At 29.3% G+C, this 7,566-nt stretch overlaps 1 long non-coding RNA gene across 1 annotated transcript; it reads left to right on the top strand.

The window, feature by feature from the left end:
* The first annotated feature begins 1,501 nt into the window (after positions 1-1,501).
* Positions 1,502-2,536, top strand: LOC109860601. The gene is made up of 5 exons (XR_002250840.1): positions 1,502-1,561; positions 1,703-1,782; positions 1,922-2,001; positions 2,143-2,222; positions 2,362-2,536. It is a non-coding gene; the product is annotated as an uncharacterized LOC109860601 (long non-coding RNA).
* Positions 2,537-7,566: the final 5,030 nt, after the last annotated feature.

The following is a 7,566-nucleotide window of genomic DNA, read 5'->3' as shown; positions in this document are numbered from 1 at the left end:
GCAATCAGGATGTCTCTTATGCTAGTTAAATGGTTGCTACGCAATTATTATGTGCACTATTTAAGTAATTTTTNTTATGAACACTTAAGTGTAGATTTATACATGTAACCATAACAAAAAAATATCGTGTAACAAGAGGTGCAAAATTTTGTTCATTACTCTTTCAATTAATATATTTCTTAGCATATATTTTGTTACATAAAAAAAAAGATCATATTATCGTTATGTAAATATATTAGATGAAGTATAAATATATATATATGTGTTGGCACTTTGCTGCGCACTTCAATACGTTCGAATTCAAACAATCATGAATAACTTCCACTTGGCGCAACGATCGCGAGCGTAGGTCGGGTTCACAATATTCTGTTGCATTGGTCAATATATCCCAAACATAACCAATACGATTGGACACTGTGGACGCGATCTACGCTCGCGATCGTTGCGCCAAGTGGAACTTATTCATGATTGCCCGAATTCAAACGTATTGAGGTGCGCAGCAAGCGCTTAGCAACAAACGTTGCAAGTACCAAAAGTAATCTGCAACGGTCTTCCTCTGTAACGGTTGCGCTCTCGGAGCGGATCTTTTCCCATTCAAATNAGGTAATTTTCGCTATTTTTTCGTTTTGTACGTAAATATCTGTGATATGCATGTGCCACAAAGTGTCGGGCCTTCGAAGCAATTAGTAATTAATATCGCATACGCGCTGAAAAACGATAATGACGAATTGGTGATAGTGACGATAGTGAGTGTTTCGCTCAAAATGGCTGGCGCAAGTAGGTACGTTTGAATTGTTTCGTTATTTTCGCGTTTATTATCATCTCACGCGCGAACATCAGTATTTCGCGAATATCAGTGTATGTCGCAAAGTGACGGGTGTACGCATTAATACAGAAATTGTATCGCAAGCGATAATTGACGAGCATTACAGTCAATCGTGACGCGGTCGTTCGCCGAGCGAATTGAGTGATTTACAGGAGCAGGAGTGCGATAGAATAGATAAATCCCCTCAAATTACTATCTATTAATGTGAAATAATACAATTATTTATAAAACTTATATATCTTTCTTTTTTTTTTCAAGTACTGAACAAGAGTGAAAGAAGTAAACTGAAGTAAAGGAGTAAGGAAAAGAAAGACTAGCGACGCGATGCGCAGGATCTATCATCATTCTCCTTTCTGGGATATCGCACCTCAAAGTTACGAGGTTCGTTTTTCGAATAAACTAACAATAATTTCCACACCGCAACGAACGTTTTACGTATTGAAATAAATACTATTCTATTAGATAAAAATATTTTATTGCACATTTTACTAGTATTTCTTATTTTTATAGCTATTAAAACAAAATATTAATTTTTTTACAACACACAGTTTTGTTTTACAATTTAAACTTATAACATGATCTTGCAAAAAATTTAATTATTTCTTTCTCTCACAATTATCTTTATTAAATTGTTTTTTGCCATTTTTCTCGTTTTAGATGATGACAAATTTCTCACAGAAAAGGAGTTTGCAGCACCGGAGGAGCCGGTTCGGGTCATTTCAAAGCAGTCTAAAGGTCAGTGTTGTATTTACTAGTACAAAACACAATTTTGTTTTATATTTCAAACTTTTATAACTCGAACTTATGTAACAATCTAATGATTTCCTTCACACACTTATCTGTATTAATTTGTCTTGGCTTTTTTTTTTGTTTCAGATGGTGACGGATTGTTTTCACCGAGAAAAAGTTGGCACCACCGGAACAGCCGGTTTAAGCCAATTTAAAGCATTTTAAAGGTGAATATCGTAATTCATTAGTACAAAACACAATTTTGTTTTATATTTCAAACTTTTATAACTCGAACTTACGTAACAATCTAACGATTTCTTCGTCACACTTATCTGTATTAATTTGTCTTGGCTTTTTTTGTTTCAGATGGTGACGGATTGTGTTCACCGAGAAAAAGTTTGCACCACCGGAACAGCCGGTTTAAGCCATNTTAAAGCACTTTAAAGGTGAATATCATAATTACTAGTACAAAACACAGTTTTGTTTTACAANTTAAACTTTTATAACTCGAACTTACGTAACAATCTAATGATGTCCTTCACACACTTATCTGTATTAATTTGTCTTGGCTTTTTTTTTTGTTTCAGATGGTGACGGATTGTGTTCACCGAGAAAAAGTTTGCACCACCGTAACAGCCGGTTTAAGCCAACTTAAAGCATTTTAAAGGTGAATATCGTAATTTATTAGTACAAAACACAATTTTGTTTTATATTTCAAACTTTTATAACTCGAACTTACGTAACAATCTAACGATTTCTTTGTCACACTTATCTGTATTAATTTGCCTTGGCTTTTTTTGTTTCAGATGGTGAAGGATTGTGTTCACCGAGAAAAAGTTTGCACCACCGGGACAGCCGGTTTAAGGCAACTTAAAGCATTTTAAAAGTGAATATCGTTCAGATGGTGACGGATTGTGTTTTACCGTAGAAAAGTTAACAGCACCGGCAGATCCGGTTTGGGCCATCTCAAAGGCATTTTAAAGGTCAATATTGTAAGTACTAGTACAAAACATATTTTTGCTTTATAATTTAAATTTTTATAACTTGATCTCTGTATTTAAAATTTGTATATTTTGCCAATTGAAATCGTGGCACTTTTATAACTTGGTCACAGTGCCCTTACATAAAGGTCCTTTACATAAACAGTATGTCCAAATGGTTCTTTCGAAATTCAAATAGTGTTTTGGATCTATAAAGTATTTGGATCTCTGTCAATGTCATTGAATTTAAAGGTAGATGTTAAAAATTTTGAAAGGATAGAAATGTAGTGAGAACGTATGTTCTGCTGTGTGGTTGTCGCTTTTGTTAAAATTATTTTCCATGTCTTAAATGAATTCGGTGATTATTCTTTGAATATTGTTTATTGGAAGACTAAAGGTAATTGTAAAAGATTATTAATATTATCTGGAATGATATTTGAACTTAAATTGATAAACCAATTGTTTCTTTTTTCAAATAAACTTGGTTTTTTATAATTGAAATTTATTTTGGGTTTAATCATAATGTTTTTAAATAATTCAAGTTGTGAGTGAGAGTTTTTTTGCCAAAGGTGTATTTATAAATATCTGTTTTAATGTTATTTACAATCCGTTGTCAATGTTGTTTTATCATTTGTAACATTGTAAATGATGGGTTCTATGTCCTTAATTAAATTTCAAGATTATTTTCCGATAAAGATTGGTGATTTTTTTAGTTGTCCTTTCAAATTGCAATTTGTAATATTTGTTTAAAACTATGTTTTGTATATAAAAGAATGTTAATAGACTGTTGACAGGTAATCATCCATAAAGATCCTTGACTATTGTTGTAATGTTTTTTGTACTAATCTAAGTTTGTTAAAGTTGTCTTTTATTTCGATTTTGATGATATTTCGAAAGAACTTTACAATGTTTTTACGTAAGGTAATCGTGCTACGTAGGGCAATTTTACGTAAGGTAATTTTGCTTTTATAAAACGATAACTCATTTGAATATTTGAAGGAATTATATATGTGGGGTGGCGTTACATTGTTCTTTTTTCTGTTTTAAACAGTACCTAGAAAACATTTTGCGCGTAAATATCTAACAAACGACGCACAAGAACGGCTTATATTTGCTTATGTTTTGCAAACAAAAGCTTATCTCAGTGCGTCGTCATATGGACAGCAAATAACCAGCAAACCTAGACGGTATTTTGTATGTGAATGTCCAATAAATCACGCACGGGAACAACTCATGTTGTACACCTTTATGTGTTGTCATAAGAATAGCACATTGCCAGTCAGTTTTGCGCGCAATATGTTTCTTCTAAACATGTGAAATGCTTGAAAAACACAGTAGTGATTGCGTGCATGTACTTGCAAAAAGTACATGCGAATTGCGAGCCATTTACACGCAAATTAAACACAATATGCAGATAAGATTAAAGCAAATATATTTTTAAATTTCTCATGGTTTCCGAGTTGAGACTGCGTTTTTATCATTTTTATACTGACGTTTTATGATATTTCAGTTGACTTCATCAAAGTAACAATATACTAATAAAGTAAACTGAAATGTCTATAAAACGTCTGTATAAAAATGACAAAAACGCAATCTCACCTCGGAAACCATGCACGAAAAATTTTGCTACACATCGTAAAAACACTAAACACTTTCAAATTCTTATATAAATTTTACTATTGTTCACTTTTGTTTAAATAAACGATAATTGATACTCATTAATTATTTTTATCTTTTAATAAAAAATATTTAATTTATTAAAAAATTTTAAACTTAAGACAAAAATTTTATATTATATCTATATATCTATATATATATATATATATATATATAAAATAAGTATAAAATAAAAGAATGTCAAAAGTCTTAGACTAAGAAAATGTTTTATTAAATCTGATATTAATATCGACACAAAATTATCATAAAGTTATCATATAAAAAACACTGATATTGATACAAACATAAAACACTTATTCTATCCAATATAAATGTATTGAAACAAATCACTATATATTTTATAATTATTGCTATATATATATATATATATATAACTTAAGTATGTCAGAGATTTTTATATTAGTATTTTATCTTCTATAGTAAAAGTCTTTTTTTGTGTTTCGGAAATACTCGACAACGAAATTATTCCTTTCACAAATGTATTAACAAACTGTTACATAATGCCGTATTTTGGAAGTGACAATATTGATGACAGTAATGCAAGTATATGATAATTACAAGAAATATATAATAGATTTTCCGATAAGTGAATATTGTCTTACGCATAACATAATTTGTAATCGTAAATCAAAATTATGTTATGCGTAAAACAATATTCACTTATCGGAAAATCTATTACATATTTCTTGTAATTATCATATACTTGCATTATTGTCATATACTTTGCATTACTGTCATAAATATTGTCACTTCCAAAATACGGCATTATGTAACAGTTTGTTAATACATTTGTGAAAGGAATAATTTCGTTGTCGAGTACTTTACCGAAAAAGAAAAAAACTTTTACTATAGAAGATAAAATACCAATATAAAAATGTTTGACATATTTAAATTTTCTTACAATAAAATAATATTGTTTATCAGAAACAAGAATATTTTGAATTAAACGAAGTGATAAACACTTCAGAATACAACAATTATTTGTAAAAAGTAGAGTAAAAGTTTATTATTACACTTATATTTTTAAATGGAAAAGTAAAAAAAGTGGCAAGACAATATTTTTGTATCTTTTTTAATCCTAATGATATTAAATGAATATGTTGATAAGAATATTTAACTGAGTTTGTAAAATCCAGTTATCGACGCTTTTTCTTTTCATTACACGTAGACATATTACATGCATATAATCAAAAGATACTTGAGATACCATATTTAATGGTTTTTGTAACAGAACTATCCTCTTTTTTTCAATTACCTTCTCCTCTTGCTTTTTCGGCTTCATTTTTCTTCTGCCGCCTCTTTCTTCTTCCTCTTCCGTTTCTTCCATCTTCATACACACCGGCATATGATCTGAGTCCACTCTCTCCTCAACCTTGAATTCTGTAACCTTATCAACTATAAGTTTATTTACAAACACGTAATCAATTACTGTACTACCCCTTGCTCCTACATAGGTGAACTCTCCATCCCAATCTCCATTAATCCTACCATTTAGTACATTCAAACCATTTTCTATCATACTATCTATGAATTTTCTACCTCCATTACCTATCAATATGATTTTTATATAATATGTATATTATACTGTGTTATTACCTCCTTCTGTTACGTGAGTAACAACATGAAATATTGGGATGTTTTTCGCACGTGAATGCATGCTTATTCGAAGATCTTTATTAAAATAATACCTCGTTAATTATTACAAATGTCGCAAAGTGATAATAAAAGACTTCTTGACTTAATATGATTCTTCTTACTTGCCCTCGAGCAATGTGGAACATCAATTATGGAAACTACAGTGAGTAATGTAGGAATAGATCACATCTCAATTATCGATAATTGTTAGTTTGACGTTGCCGATGTCGTTGTTTTGCCGATCGCAATGCCTCCGAAACATTATATTTAAATTCTGATATAGTTATTTGGAGATGTATAGAAACAGCATCTAAAATAACAATATATTTACATTTTAATTAGAAGTTAACCACAGGTAACACAAATAAAATATACAAAACTTTAAAAATGTATTTATACATAAATGTAAAATGTTTTGTGCATAAAGAAATAAGAATAACATACTAGTTAAAAACCATGTAATATTGTTAAATGTTTATGCTCTTAAACACGAATTTTGCATGCAAACTAAAATAAAATGTTTATGTCTATATATTTTAAATACTTTTGAGATTGTAGAGCTGTTTATAAAATTTATATATTTGTATATTTGTGTATATAAAAACGTAAATTATACAAATAATGAAATTACTTTTTAATTTAACAATAAAACAAACGCGTAATTTATATTTGTAACAATATTTTAATAAAAAAAGATTTAGATTTCAATAAAGATTTGATTGTGGAGAATTTTAAGATACTTTTAAAGATAATTTTGCTATATAAATATACAGCAAAAATGTACTGTATCATATAGGGCATCTATAATACGTAAATCCAATAATTTTGTTTTTGTCAAACGATTGCTATTATCTTTTCCTGTCCATGTAAACGATAAGGCTACATTTGTAGTAAAAATTTCTTTGAAAGCTAAGTGTATGATGTCTCGAATATTTCTCCCTTCAATAGATGCAAGATATTCCACCTATTAATTATAATTAATTAAAATGAATAATATTAAAATAATTATTGCAAGTTAACTTAATGAAATACTGATTGATTTAGAAATATAAAATCAATAATATTAAATCAAATCTTACCATTTCCGTATATTTTGCATCGCTTGATTGATTAAACTCTATTGGTGCTTCGACTGTATCAAACGGTAAAATTTTAGGTTTTACAGGCCTTTGATTAATGGTTTTCTTATTTGTATTTTGAGTTATTATTCTATTAACAAAAAAAAGTTAAACAAAGTGTGTTTACTATTTGATATCATAAATTTTCTCACAAACGATATTTTTGAAATTTTAATTACCTTATTTCTGACACTACGTTATTCATGCATTCTGTTATTTGTTTTTTAAACATATTAAACATATCATAAGTTCCATATGAAGAATTTATATTTGAATGAGACATGGCATTAAAATAGTCTTGATTATAAGTAGTATTAGCACGTGCATTATTATAAGCAACATTGTGAGTTTCTGGAGTTGATAGCAAAGTCAGTAATGACGTCTGGGATTCATATGACGACGATGATGCATTAGATTGAAGAGTTACTGGAGATACTAATTCTCTATTATAATGTGGCTCACGATTAGTTAAATTATTTTGTAATACTGGATCAACTGACGAAAAAGATAAATATGATTCGGATGATGCTGGCAAATATTCATATGATGAAGATTTAGTTGCACTTAGACAAGACATTTCCATATTTTCAGTACAATGTTT

This window comes from Pseudomyrmex gracilis, unplaced genomic scaffold (assembly GCF_002006095.1).
Source record: "Pseudomyrmex gracilis isolate BER0280 unplaced genomic scaffold, ASM200609v1 scaffold_421, whole genome shotgun sequence".
Taxonomy (NCBI): Eukaryota; Metazoa; Arthropoda; class Insecta; order Hymenoptera; family Formicidae; genus Pseudomyrmex; species Pseudomyrmex gracilis.
Note: the sequence above shows the minus strand (reverse complement) of the source record. Positions and strands in the feature narration are given on the sequence as shown.